We start from the raw sequence: 15,688 nt of genomic DNA on the forward strand, positions 1-15,688 counted from the left end.
TGCACGGCTGTGTTCCTTGATCTTTTATTTTTGCCTTCAGGCTGTTGACAAGCTGCCGTTGTGCCATAAAGGTCTTAAAATAAAAATGAAAAGGCCACAGTTTGAACTCCTCTCTCACGAGCACACACCGTACACAACAAGAAGCTGAGTTTTACCCCATCAGACGTTTGCCCGCATCTATGCTAACATACCTAAACCAAGTGGTGTCCCACTGTGTGACATCCGCTGTCAATCACATCATAGAAATGTCTTCTAAACTCCTCTGAAGGACGTTCTCTGACGTTACAAGAGAGAAGTAAGCTCATTATAGACATGTGCACAACTGGCCTCTTCTTTCAGTTTGTACGTGTTTCAGTGACCACTAAGGACATTTCATACTTGTTCTTCCTCTTTGTGTTAAAAAGCACCACCTCTGTCTGCACACTGAAAGTCAACCCTTGATGCAATTATTTTTTCTTCAGGCTTTAGGTGTTTTCTGTGAGACTGATCATGTGTGTTTACGCTGCCTACTACATTTGAAAGTCCATCCATCCATCCGTCCATTTTCTACCATTTTATCCTCCACAGGGTCGCGGGGGGTGCTGTGCCAATCTCAGCTGACACAGGGCAATAGGCGGGGTACACAGTTTGCCAGTCCATCGCAGGGACAGAGACAAACAACCATTCACTCTCACATTCACACCTATGGTCAATTTAGAGTGTCCAATTAACCTAATCCCCATATTGCATGTTTATGGACTGTGGGAGGAAATCTCTTACGTTTTCATTGACTCTGTATCACAGCATTCCAGCATTACTCATCAGAAACAGTCACCCCATGAAAGTTGTTTGAAATCCAGTGATGTCTTTTTATCATTAGGCTACGTACTTTTCAAACAGCAATATTTGCTAACCATGCCATTTAAAATGAACTTGCCCTTTAAGTAATCATTTCATCACAAAAAAAACACGTGTAAATTGTGCAGTTTAAGGTTTTCAGAAAATATCGCATTATTTTACATAAAAACAGCACATCAGTGAGTAATAAAACAATAAAGACGTCTATTCATGATAAAAAATATTTTTACTTTAACTTGTATTTCTCCCCTTTTCATACATTCAACATTTAAAAGAAATATACAGAGAGGTGAATGTGTCTTGGAAAGTGTCACATCTGGTTTTGTCCACATAATTACGGAGGAATACGCAGGCTCTAGGGGGAAATATCTTTTCGTTGTGTTTAAGCTGTGGTCACCACTGTCATGATTTCAACAGAATCAGCATTACTTCACAGGGTGTGGCCATTTTGCTCCAAAACAGCCCAAAAACAGTTTGGCAAGAAAAAGCCCTCAGCACCAGGATAATCACCGTCCTCCCACAGGTGCTTTATGGTCACTTGGTAAAATGCAACTGTCCAAATCTTATTTACTGCTTCTTCAAAACCTGATGAATGTGTTCTTCCTTTCAACATTTGTTAAAAAAAAAAGAAGTACTTCCTGAGGCAAATCCACAGCACAAACCGCCACTCACAGCACCACCTCCTCTGTCGCTGCCTGTGGTCACATCCACCAGGCTTCCCATCTCATGATGATGATGTCATGGCCCCAAAGTGACTCAGCGACATCTCAACTGGAGCAGAGAAAGAGAAAAAGCAAACACAGGCAGACAGAATGTTAATCCCGGAAAATGACTTCAAATATACGAACACGAGGTGGTGCATTGCATTATAATGTGCTCGGTTATCTCACCCTTAAGTGCATGATAACAACTAGTGAACAAATAAAAAGACATCAGTCTGCGAGAACACACAGTGCTGCATAAACTATTTATTTTTACCGCCGTCAAATAAACTTGTAATCAGAGTAATAACTTGGAATATACTGTAACTTAACAATAAAACATTCTTGAATTATTTTCTGTCACAATCCACTCTGTGGAGCCAAGTGTGACACAAGTATTTCAGGCTACGTTCACATTACCTGCAATACTGTTCAATTCTATACCAATGAAATTCAGACGTGAGGATCAGAATTCTGTGACCTCACAGGCCTGAAAACATCACATCACAGTCACTTTCTGGTTAAGTTCATAGTTGAACCAACTCAGTCATTTCCTGGAGAGTATGAACCCAGGAAGCAGATGTCAGCTTTAAAAATGAGGTGAGTTCAGATGAATTGTTTCTTTTTTAATTTAATGAATTTAATTACATGATTTCCTGTAGTTAGCAGTGGTTAGCAGTCTTGCCTTTGCAGCAAGAAGACCCCAGGTTCGAGCCCCGGTTGGAACCAGGGTCTTTGTGCATGGAGTTTGCATGTTCTCCCCGTGTGTGTGTGGGTTTTGCGTTTCTTTACCTATGTTCACGGACGTAAAATACTAAATGTTAAAAAAACATTAGGAAGCTGATAAACAAGTTCATCATCATTGTATCTTAACCCTGAGAACACACAGAATGTGCAGCATAGAGTCTTTTTTCAGCATAGTCCAAAAATATTTTTTTTATTCTCATTTTTTTTTAAATCACATTAAATTTGTGTATGTCAAAGTTCACTTCTTCTGACTTCTTCAAATTATAGCTATTCTCTTTTTTTTGTTCCCCCCCCCCAGGATGTCCATAAGGAGTTGTGTATTATTATTGCGGCAATTTACCACTTAAGCAACTCGCATACAAATAAATACATCCATTCATCGGCAGCAAAGATTCCTAAATAACCTTTGACCCAGACAAATATGAATGAGTTTGTGACCGTCACAGCACAAAATCTGTACGTAATCCTTGCAGAAGAATCTGCACCACAGATGATGTATGAAAAAAACACCTCTGCACCACAGTGAGACTGATACATTTCCATTATAAGATTAGGATTACCTGTAAAGACATGCTCTAATTTGTTTAATTTGTAATTCTGTCACTGTCTGAACTCCCAAACGTGCACTCAGCTCACTCTGACTCGCTCCTGATCCTGATCCGAGCCAATTATCTATGCAGTCACAGCTTCACAGTGTTCCTTTGTTATTATTCACTTTTGAGCCTGAAACCATTCCATCCCTGCACAAATACAAAAACATGACTATGCCAAATGTTACATGTCAACTCTCATGTTAATTGTATTTACTGTTTGATTTCTGTTTTTTCACATTTTCACTTGGTATTTACTAAAGCAAAATGGTTCAAATGTGTTTACATGTTTGAGAAATAAAGCTCAAACACAACTTAAGTCAATTAAACTTTCCTGACACCAAAGCTTAAATTCACATAACTTACAATGTCAGATTTAATCACAGGCCTAATAATTAGGGTCACTTTGATTTGACCATGCTTTGCTTAGTCATGGCAGACCCTGTCTGCCCAGTCTAAACAGATTAAAGCAAAGACTTTTTCCTTTGAGGATTTGCTGGTTAAAGAAAAAGTGCCTTTCTCATTTTGGCTGAACAACAGACAATAGGACCTCCTCCCAAGAGCTCTGTGCATCACTGGAAAAGATGAAAGCAGATATTTATAGTTGAGGTTTTTAGCAGATGATATTCTGGAAAGCGTACGCTCACGGTCGTGTTGAAAGGTTTTTTGAGCTAACTTGTTCGTAGCACAACGCTCTTCATGCGTGATATTTATTTTATCATGAAAGGTCCCTTAAATTAACTAAAGACACAACTAGCACTGGTGACCACATGTATGGCTCGCATACTCTCCTCAAGACACAGTGGTTAAATCACTCTTTTATTGTTGTGGCTGTTCATGTCTGACATTATGACTAATTTGTGCTCTGCTAATGTTGAATATATGTATATATATATATATATATATATATATATATATATATATATATATATATATATATATATATATATATATATGTTCATAAAGTGGACTAGTGATAAGAACCCTTCAGTTAAATGGATTGTGATAATGGATTTCAGATGGTACTTCTAACCAAAAACGTCGCCAAAATCTGGAAGCAGCATTGGACGTTTCTGGGACCTGATTTTTCTTTGATTTTGAATACATTATTTTCTTTTTATTGTGGTCGTTTGCATGATAAATTGGTGTTTTCAGTCGCAGACATGACATGAGGGATAAGAACTCTAATTTGTGGTCACAAAATAGGTAAAACGTGCACCACAAAATATTAATTAGTGGGCACAAAATGGTCATTTGAGGTCCCGAAATAGGTGTGCACAAAATACTGATTAATAATATTAACATAATTCATTCACATGAATTACCTTGAGAGTCACGTAAGCAAAAAGGGGGAACATATGGCAAGCCTTGTATAAGATTGTACCATTGAAAATGAATACAATGAGGATGAGCTATTGCTTGTATTAAAAATGAGTTCTCTTGCATTACACAACAGGAAACTCACAGATTACATATATAACTCTATATTCGTAATAAAATGGATCTCCTCTATGTTTAAAATGTCTTTTCTGGCAGTGCAGATACATGTGTGGATATTGGTTGTGTATATCCAAAGACCTTAGTGGAAATTTTAAAAGCAAAATTAGAAAGAGAGTCTAACTCTTTCTGCTCGGCCTGCCGTCTAAGGACGTGTCATAAATTGTTGGATAAACTTATTTCTCTCGGCAAGAAAATGTGTTTTGTTAAAAAAGGATCCAAGATACACCTCCTACTGTGACCATGTGGTATAACAACATCTTTAATGTACTTCCTCATGAGAGGATTAGCGCTGTTCCTGAAAATCTGGAAGCCACTTATGGACTATACCTCCCTGCTGAGACTGTTTGTCTCTTTTATTTTGATTATTACCTACAGTGTGTAACTTGTATGACTGAATATTGGGGTGTTGTTGTTGTTTTCTTTTGGGTTTTTTTAATCTTTACTTATTCTCGCTCTCTCTCTCTCTCTGTATTATTGTTTGTGTGCTTGTTCCTGATGTTACATTTGATTTTCTGTCCATTTGACTGATCAGTATACTGTAGATGAATGACATTGATTTATTTTATTATTGTTGTTGTTTAAAACTTAAATAACAGAAAACAGAAAGTGCAGATTGTCATTATTTATGACATCAGTGTTTTTCAAGCATGTGTTTGTGCAGAGGGAAATTTCCATTAAAGCTTATTAAGGCGTGTCATATTATAATAAATATTTTTTCCCTAATTTCCCTGAGTAAATTTTCTTTTATGTAAATGTTATATTATATAACTGTTATATTATATAACTGTAACTAACCCTAACCCTGTGTTGTCTACCGGAACATATATTAATGCATTGTTCTTACTGTTTTATTATCCGTGTATTTCAGGCATATTGTCCTCTGTATAGTTCAGTGAGGCTTAAAAAAAAGTCCAATGGACTTTATCCCTGTCATTTTTTTATATTGTCCTGTCCTTTACAAAAGGAATTGATGTCAATTTAAAATCCTATTTGTTCCTGACCCCAATCATACTCCTTGTCTGTCTGAAAACAACCTTAGAGGAAAAACTAGCTAAGATGTGTACATGCAAAAAAAAAAACCTACCCTGAAGCTAAAATGAAAAGCTTTTATAAATAGTGTGTGTTTAAGTGGATAATGCATACTAACACGCTCCTCACGCGCTATCTTTATCAAAACTAACAGGTTCCTCACCTGAGGACAAATGTCTTTCGGTGCATGACACTGTGATTAAAGACCTCGTACGAAGTGCAAGGAGATAAATTGCACTCTTCCATTTATAAAACAGCCTTTCTCTCCTCACACCATTACACCCACAGCAGGCCCGACGGTTCGGAATTCCTCAACTGCAGTGATGCTTTTAATCATGCTGTTAAGAGCTGAGGAGATGAATTAGTTGACTGGCCTTTTTAAGTGGAAAACCACTTAGTCTCACGCTCGAGACATGACTGTGACAAAATGATTTGGATTGTTTGGATTTCTTTCAAAATGTTGGTCATTTTAATGCAGAATTTCACTGCGGGAGCTAAATGATCTTGCTCAGAGAGAAATACCTCAAAAATAAATGATTAGTTACCATGCCTAAACTCAAACGCTCGCACCAACGTTTGACCGCCGTTGTGACCACGGTCTGCTTCTCTTCCAAAGTAAACAAGTGCATGGCGGTGGTTTTACAAGACATTCCAGAAAATGGGGATTAAACAGGCGCACCCATTCGCTCACAGTGATCTTTTTTTCCCAGCCAACAAAGACCCAGAACTATGATGAAGAATTTACTGAAGGGACAGGACCAGATGAACCAGTCTGATAGATGACTCTGTGCTTTGTCTTCCATGCCTGATAAAGTGGGTCTGTACAGCCAGTTTCACAAAATGACAGGATGCTTTTAAAGCGCGTAACTGATGATGTTACGATATTTAACAGCATATCCTCACTCACAAGGACTATGATTACATATACAGCAATATTCTGATATCACCCAGACTAAGAAAAGAGTCCGAATAGGACAAGGCAATGTCATTTTCTGATTATCTCAACCAGAATAAGGTCATACTCTGAATAAGCAATTATCAGATTGAGACGTGGATTATCCTGATTTTAGTACTATGTGTCTATGCATCACATTTCACATTTCACATCTGAGTATAAGGTATAACTTGTTATAGCACTTGGGGACTTTATGTTAGCAGCTCATGCAAACATATTTGAAATAATGTATAATTCAGAATAAGGTCATCCAAGGTCATTGCAAGTGTGTGGAGGGAGTTTAATAAGAGAAATTAGTCACTGGACTATAATCTGTGCCGATTTTAAGAGAATGATCTTGAGGAGTTATTCTTCATCACAACAAAGGGTTTGTGAGGTCACAGTGACTATTAAAATCCATTGGCTGTATAACAATTTACAATGTACATTTGAAAAAATAACATATTTATGATTTTTGTGTTGTTAACCTGTGACACCAGATCAAATCTTTCAGTGTTTTCTAACTCTTTATAATAATAAGACAACGTTTTGTGTTGATTGTGTAAGCGCACATGAGCCCCCACCCCCCCCCTTCTGTTTGTGTGGACTAAGAGTGTGAATACAAATTGCATCCTGGTTAAAGATCAGAGGTGACGCATTTGAGTTTCTCCACTCTGTTCATTACTGGTGACAGGAGATTAACCACGGTGAGGGACGAGACGACGTTTGGTCTTGTTCGTCTCTTTTTGACAAAGTGGGATTTTTGCATCAGCAGCTTTACGAGGACGTAGCAGACGCTTTATGTATCGGCTGGAGATCAGAGGTGGAGGTGAGGGACCTCTGCAGTGGATTCATCATGTTTCTGCCAATCCTCACGTTCAGAGTTCTGTACGAAATATACACCGGTAATGTAGTCAAGACCATAAAGGGATGCACTTAATGCTCATTAAATCCATTTTGTATGCAACATGCATAGCATTAACATTTTAGCTGTAACATGGAACTCACTAATTGATTTCCTTTCCTGTGACTGTTTCACGTATGTAGAAATAAATGTAAATCAAGTATGTAGTTTGTGGAAATGTGTTTTAATGTGAATAATATATTAGAAAAAACAGCTCGGCACAACACAATAAAGCATGGGTTTCCACAGGTTTAAATCAGGTTATTAAAATATAACTTTCATGAAGGTGTAGGAATACAAAGTCTGTATTTACTGTGTATATAGCACTTGATGACCACTCAAAGCTGCTTTATGTAACCATAGATCTTCTCAGAGAGGATGTGTTGTTAAATAGCTAAAAAAAGAAAAAGAAGGCTAGTGGAGCCTACAGATGAGTCATCATCGCTAAATGCAGGACAGCAAATATACTGTACCTAATAATCTGACAACTGAGTCTATATGTCTGTGTTATGTGTGTTAAGTATTAACTTAAAACCTGTATTCATTGTTTTGTATATTCCATCATATAGAGATTCTTTGTTGTGATTATTCTGAAGTGGTTGTGACAAAACTGATGTTAATTATAACATTCAGCAGTTAGCGATAATAGTTCCCAGTCCATTCTGTTTTGTAAAAAACAAAGTTCAACTTTAAACTGTTAATAATTATTAAATGAAAGCAATAAGGAGAGTTCTGCGCTGTCTCGCAAAACACTTGACGTGATTAACATCCTGATATTTCACAACGAGAGAGTCAAAACTGCTACAGATATAATTCTTCTTCATGAAAACCTAATAACAGAGACACGATGCCTCCCATAAAACAAATGGGTGTTTAAAACTGATTCTCTGTGACCCGGGGGGAAGAATAATGCCTCGAAGAGAAACCACACAGAATATTTATTGCTGTCTTTGGTTTGAAGAGCAGCGGTTTACAGCTCACCAGTGCTGTTTCTCTGATTTCATTATGACTCATATCCCTCTTGACCAATATTTAGCTGCTTGTTCAAAAATTGAACATTGTCATCTTTTTAAGCTTCTTCAGAAAATAATTCTCTAAAAGTATTTGAACAGATTTTTAGTTTTTTGTAATTTGAAGTCTGCAACTCCCTTCTCCACAGCCTCACCTTCACGAGAACTTATCGTGATGTGAAACCTCTTGTTTAGTTAGCTTGGACATATTCTAGAGACCGACTGAATGATTAATCATCGACTGGACTCGTTCAACCAGCGCTTTTGTATTTCACAGGAAAATGTGCTCATTTGGATGTGGAGATAAAATATTTGAGCCCGTGATCAGAACAAGGTGAGACATTCATGGCAAAATGTGACACACTCAGCTGTCCAAACAAGTCGAGAAACAGTGGCTTTATGAGGGAAAATGAACATCTGTTGATTTTTGGCGTGATGGTTTTGTGTGTGTGTGAGTATACGTTTAACTTTTGCCAAGAGGCTGTTTGGCACCGGACTGAGGGAAGATGTCTGGAAACAGTCATGACGCTCTTTCAGTTTCTACTTTTTGAACACACAGATGGACAAAGGTCTCTTGCTCATCCCTGGAGAACATTTTCCAAACGCCGCTTCAGAAGAGTGCAAAGCAGCGTAAGACTCGACCCACTCCGGACATAACTTTTTGTGAACTTTTGCCCTTTGGAAGACGTTCCAGAGCCATGAAAGCTTCTACTCCAGAGTCATGAGTGCACTCAACATGGACAGAGTGAACCCTTAAAGTGTGTGGAATTATTTGCTCTTAGTGGTTGCTTTAGGGATTGTTTTTTTCTTTCATTATTTCTATCTACACCTGTATTTTTATATTCAGGTAAACTCCACATGTCAGAACTCATCTGCAATGCCTCAATCTTCTCTCTGCAGTTTAAGCAACGTTAACTCATCGATGAAAACATGAAACAAACCTTCCATGTTGCCCAATTATCACAACATTGGTTCATTTTAGCCACATCTACACCAGCGTGTGCTGATTTCTTCTTTCATCTTTTTTGACATGAAACAAATCACTTCCTGTGTGCAGCACAGGACTGCCCTCAGTTCAGTTCAACAGACTAAAGTCTAAAATCTACTTGCTGCTCTTAATTGTGCTAAACCAGGGGCCTCAAACTCAAAATGACCTGGGGCCAGTGAACTTCTAGACTGGTCTAGAGGAGGCAGGGGGCCTTTCAAGTGAAAAAAGTCCAACAGTTGGGGAAAAATGAACTGTTTAGTGATCAGAGATTAAAATCATGTCTTGATAATCCATGACTAAAAATATTAAGAATGATATTGCACACCATTTTAAAGTAAAAGTGATTTTATACAAAGTTCAGTAAAAAAAAACTAAAACATTTATGATACAAAATTAATCTGTAAACAACAAAAACAGACAATCTAATTTTTAAATCAAAATAACATGTATACAGTATATTGTAATTAAAACACTAGACAAACTCATATAAAATAAAAATAAAATAAAATAAAATAAAATAAATTTAATTTAATTTAATTTAATTTAATTTAATTTAATTTAATTTAATTTAATTTAATTTAATTTTAAGAGAACAATAGTGTTAAATGTTGGTCAGTTTTCATTATAATTTTAAAATAAGTGTGAGGCCACAGGACATGGACTGAAGGAGTCACAAGTTTGAGACCCTATGCTAAACAGACCTTTAACATAATAGAGTAAGCTGATACGTTTAGTTTGTACCTACATGGACATGACTTTTGCGTCTACCAGGCTACATCAGTTTTCCTTATTCCTGCATGTGGGCATTTGTGCATGTCCTCACTTTGAACTCTCCCAGAGCTGCTTCTCCTCTCAGAACTCTTCTTCACTTCTAAGTGCCATGAAAACATGACCTTGGACCAGTAACCATAAATACTGGAATCCTGTATTACAGAACTGTGTGTGTATCAATCTCTCTGTATATCAGTACGTCTGTATGTCTATCTTTCCAGTGGCTTTGTTAAGATGTCGGCTGCCAAAAGTCTGACTAAAACCTGTCATTAAAATGTTCTTGTGATTCTTTTACATTTGGCGCGTTGTGTTTCAGCAAACACGGGCTGCTGTCATCAATCACATGAGCGACATGATCACACTTACATTATTGCGAGGAAAGTGTAAACATGCCGTGACAGGCCTTTATTGAAACAGTCAAAGCAGGCTACTGTACATTAGTGTTATATAGTGTTACAACACTGAACTCCAGCTGAAGGAATAATCACTGTGATCTGAGTCCTGCAGCCACACTTTGTCACCTTTATTCTACAAATTCTGGCTCTGGCTTTTCCTCAACCACTCGACGCTTGCTGCAGTTTCACTCCACCCTCCTCTGCACTTTTCCCTGTGTCAGCTGCTTACACTGTTCACACTTTCTGTTTTTTGTTTCCGCCAGCATGAGGCAATGACACTTACAGTATTGATCATCGAGCCTCTGCGATGAATGGATGTGTTGCACTTTGGTTAATTAATCTGAGCTGCTGCTGCTGCTGCTGCTGCTGCTGCTGCTGCAGCCGCACTCACAGTCAGTCAAACAGGGAGGAGAGGAGGAGGCAGACTTGACACTAGATTTGTTTTTTACAGAGAACAGGCACTTATTAAATGTCATATACTATACATTATTAATATGATACAATATATATATATATTTTTAACACTGGAAGCTGAAACTAAAGCTTATTTTGCACCTCACCTCTGTTTATAAAACATTGTGACATGAAAGGATAAATTGTGTTATCTTTATGTCAGTTGTAGTTATTCCATATTTCCATGAACACGTACAGTACAAGGTTAAATTAGTCATATGAAATATCTTTCTGATTTCGTTCTTTGAAAGTTCTCCACAGTCAGACATTTGTTTGATTTGTTTTTCTAAATCTGCATTTTACTCTTAGCCTGTATTGACTGTCCTCTTGACACTTGCCAGTAATTGTTTGTTTGTTTTACATGGGACATGATTTGCATGAATGTATCTGCAAAATATTTAAATTTGACTAGGTTTAATTGAATAAATAATGAGCTATTTGGCTTTTCAAATTCATATCGTGATTACTTACTATGACAGGCCCTTTATTCAGAGAACATTCAAACTTAAAACAGGTCACAGGTGCTGATGAGCTACATACATGTACATGTACAGTACATATAATTATTTGTATGTGTTCCCTTTTAAACTGAAGATTGTATGGCTAATCTGTTTTGGTGATAAAAGGGGATACAATTCATTTGTTTTAGAAATAGGACCCATTTATGTCACATGACGTTGTCTATTTTTCCAGCTTTTTACAAAAAATAATAAAACCTTTCACTGAAGACATGAACGTGAGCTTCACAGCAGTCACTTTTCATCTCCATATTTGAACTTTTCCCTCAAAGAGACTCAATGAGTGTGAAACTATCAAATGACCTATTAGGGAAATTGTGATTGTGAATATTTCATTACATTCACAAATGTTTTTTATAGATTTTATAGATCAAAGCTTGCACAGCATGGCCACACACACAACAACACGGGGGGAGCCTTTCTAATCTCTAATAAAACAAAGACCAGCACCAGAAAAGAGAACTTGAACGAGCGGTTGTTGGAGAAATGACGTTGTTGTGGGTTTGGAAAATCTTACTTAGTGCTGGAAATGATCAGAATAAAAAGTGGAATATCATGGAGGCTTGTAAACCTCATTAACTGCAGCACAGGGGGCTTCCCTTGTTCCCTTTCCTAACTAACATCACCTGCTGAGCCTATAACTCCATCTTACACTATCTGTCACTACACAGCTGTAATAAAAAGCAAATGTTTTAACCATTAAGTCCGATGATGCACATGTTTGATGTGATCATAAAGGCAGTGAACATGCAGTTGTATAAACTTCTGTCAGAGCTGCTTCTCTCAGGTGGTTTCCCCGCTGCCTGTCGGGATGGGCGAACGTGGTGAGAGCCAACGTGACAGTCCTGTGGTGAAACCGTTTCTCAATCCTGCGCCTGAGCCCTGCAAATAAGACAAAAAAGAAATCCCCATTATAACAAGTCGCCACATCAAAGGCTTGAGTCCACAAAACATACTCATCAAAACAAGCAAATGACTCGCTTGAGCACAATATATGATGTACAACATGTGAAGGCAATTAGGACAACTGCACTGGAAAGTAATCAAATCAAATCCCCGCATGTTCGGTGGTAAATTAGGGCCAAACAATTGGGGTTAAAATACCAAACTGCAATCTTTCTTCCATATATTGTGATAACAATTTGATTTATGAACATTTTAAATCAAGCTTTTAGTTCAGTACTCCTGTTATGAGATACTATCAAAATATAAACTACTCTAATCCAAGTTGAGAATTTAAGGGTACTAACATGTATGAATTGCTTTCTCAAATTTACATATATAATATGGAATTAATTTATAATGATATGATTTTTTACTTGAAAACATATTCATTGTTCAACCCTGGTGTAAATCAGTCTCTGATTTGATGGTAGAGTGAAACATCAGTGCTCTTATTATCTTATTATAGACTTATTATGCCATTTGAAATTGGAAAAGAGGTCCATCGTGCACATGTCAAGGCCAACACTAATAATCATTCACACTCACATTCACACCTACAGTCCAAAATGGGAGACTCCCGTGAACCTTACCCTAACCTGCATATCTTTGGACTGTAGGAAGCCGGAAAACCAGGAGAGAACCCACACAGACACAGAGAGAATATGCTATGTAATATAACTCCAAACTATAGTATACAGTATATGCACTGCCAATTTAAATATTAAAATGACTTTAGTCTATTATTAACAAGTAGAAATAAGGATGGTGACACATAGCTGTCATGACTGTTGTGACATAAAATAAAATATTGCCCAATTTCTCTCTCGATGCTCTGATGACGATCAGTTTGTCTGATATCTCCCTCCAGTCAGCTGACTCATAAATGTCTCTGTATGAATGGCGCAGTGTGTGCGTTCAGTCTACTCAGCGTTCTCTGATTGAGAAACACTGTGTGGAAGAAGCGGCACGAGTTCTTCCATTTATGTGAGCACCTGCTGAACAGGCTCGACCGCTCAACCACGCAGTATTTTGTTAAAATGCATATGTCGCACAGAAAACTCAATCAACACTGTTTCCACTGCTGCACTTTTCTTTTTTTTTCTAAAAGGTGCCCTCATTGTAGAAATGGATCATCTCTCATGTGTGAACCACTGAAAGATGCCGGATGACTACACCTTGTTTCATGATTAAATGATACACATGCCAAATGTATGTGTGTGTGCTACAGCATCAGAGAAGCTCCCGAAATACTATTTTTTATCATCTATGTAATGTTTGCAGTAAACAACACAGAAGTGCTGTAAAAAAACAAAAAACAACCAGAGATCAAACTGTATATGACATGTGAGAAGAGATGTTGGATTGCAGTGAACATGTAAAGTGTATTGTTTACACCGTGTAGTCCATGAAAACTGACCTTTCTCTGATGCAAGGTCATTGGAGCTCTCCTATTTGTCTGCGCGTCAAAGTCTCACCATTCACATGAGTTGGTGTGTTTGACACATGAGCCGGTGTCTGAAAAGTCGTCCCACACAGCAGTCTGATGCACAGAGGTTTTTGTGTGGGCAGTGTTTTGATTAAACCTGAAACCTGTGTGTGTGTGTGTGATAAGATACTGGTTGTTTGAAGTAAAGATCAACATTTGAATCCCTCTAATAATGTAAATATATTTAAAAAGAAAGTAAATTCCTAATATTACTTCAGATAGCTATTAGAGCTATGACTATGTATATGTATATGTATATGTATATATATATATATATATATATATATATATATACATGCATATATATATATATGTATATGTATATATACATATGTATATATATATATATATATACACATATATGTGTGTGTGTGTGTGTACAGAAGGTTATATTTATCTTTTATGCCTCCCAGTGATACCACAATAGATATATTCAGAAAAGTAGTGGGAAAAGACACTGTTATTTGTTTAATAACACAGTAAAATAAATTATCATATGGGAAACAGGGCTAATTGTTCTACATCCAGCTGATAAGAAGATGTGATGATATAAAACACAAACAGGACTATGACAGTTTTTCTCAGTGGCTTTGGTGCATTTCTCACATCACTATTAACATTTGCACAGCACTGCAAAAGCACGTTGCTTGCTCAAAATGGATAGTCTATTCCTCAAAAGCAAGTATTCATGTCAATGAAACTGCCAGTGTCATCAGAATGAGAAGTCTTGACACCATCGTTTATGAACAAGATAGTCAAATGGCTTTGTCAAGTTTCCATTAAGACAGTTTGTTCTCTCAGTTATTTGCAATGCAAAAAAAAGGTCAGAACTCGGTGACACTACCTGAAAATGCTCAAGACAGCACTATACACTACTTGTACAGCCATTTGAAAACTACAGTAAAGTTACACATTGCTATACGTACGTTTCACATTTTCACTGTATATGCAATTCTCCAGCATTGTGCAAAAGAAAAATACACTACAGTCACAATCACATATTTACATGTCATCCCTTGCAATGCAGTGAGGAAAGTAGCTCTTGGAGTGGTGAATCCACCCTCTGCATGACTCTGCCATTTGCGTGACAGAATTTCATAAGTAGTTCGACAATTTTGCATGTAATGACTCAAGCAATGAAATGAAGACTATTAGTTTTATTGAGAGCGACTATTCAGCGTCCATAAATATAGTTCATTTTGACTGACATGACATAAGCAAATAAAATGTTATAAAACAGCAGAGAATTGTATGAAAGCAACTCATACATGTCCACAAACATTTGCAATTTGTTCAGAGGAAGGAGAAATTGCTACTATGATGTGCTCAAATGACTAAATGTTGTGGAGGTTGAACTAATAGTTATGAGAATTGCGTAAAAGAAATGGGTAAAATCCTGTTAGTCGTGTCACAAAAGTTTACTCAAACGATACACAAGCATCTCTGAGCCTGTCGCCTCCTGAGAGTCTGTGCCAACATTAATGTGAACTGGAAGCTGTGACCTTTTATCATGAACTTCCTCAAGATGCACTCCCACGTGTATAGGTCTCTTAAGTGGCATCTGCAGTGATCTCTGCTTTGACTTGGTTGAAAAATATTACTAAAATAAAAATAATTGCCTTTAATGCATTAGGGAAAAAATAGGTGAAGGTCACAGACAGAACAACCACAAACGACCTACACATAGTAAAAAGCTGACACATCGATGTCTATCTGTTCCAATCCATCTTTTTCAGTACTAGACTGAGTGAGCAGTAAAACAACGTGTTGGCTGGTAAACAAAGAGGCTTCAAAAAGGAAGTGAGAGGTTTAATATCAGTGAGCTGGGACAGGGAAAATCCAAAAACAACACATTTCCCTTCTCAGTGCATGCATGGCCT

The 15,688-nt window shown here is 37.3% G+C and overlaps 1 long non-coding RNA gene across 2 annotated transcripts in view; it reads right to left on the minus strand.

Moving 5' to 3' along the window:
• Positions 1-1,028: 1,028 nt before the first annotated feature.
• LOC122781878 overlaps positions 1,029-15,688 on the minus strand; it is a 60,823-nt gene continuing 46,163 nt past the window's right edge. The window contains exon 3 of one of the 2 annotated variants that reach the window (XR_006361868.1): positions 1,029-1,608. This is a non-coding gene — a long non-coding RNA (uncharacterized LOC122781878). Of the gene's footprint in view, positions 1,609-10,877; positions 12,260-15,688 lie in introns of those variants that run through there. The other variant, XR_006361867.1, reaches the window with a different exon arrangement.

The sequence above is a fragment of the Solea senegalensis genome, linkage group LG15, assembly GCF_019176455.1.
Source record: "Solea senegalensis isolate Sse05_10M linkage group LG15, IFAPA_SoseM_1, whole genome shotgun sequence".
NCBI classification, from domain to species: Eukaryota; Metazoa; Chordata; class Actinopteri; order Pleuronectiformes; family Soleidae; genus Solea; species Solea senegalensis.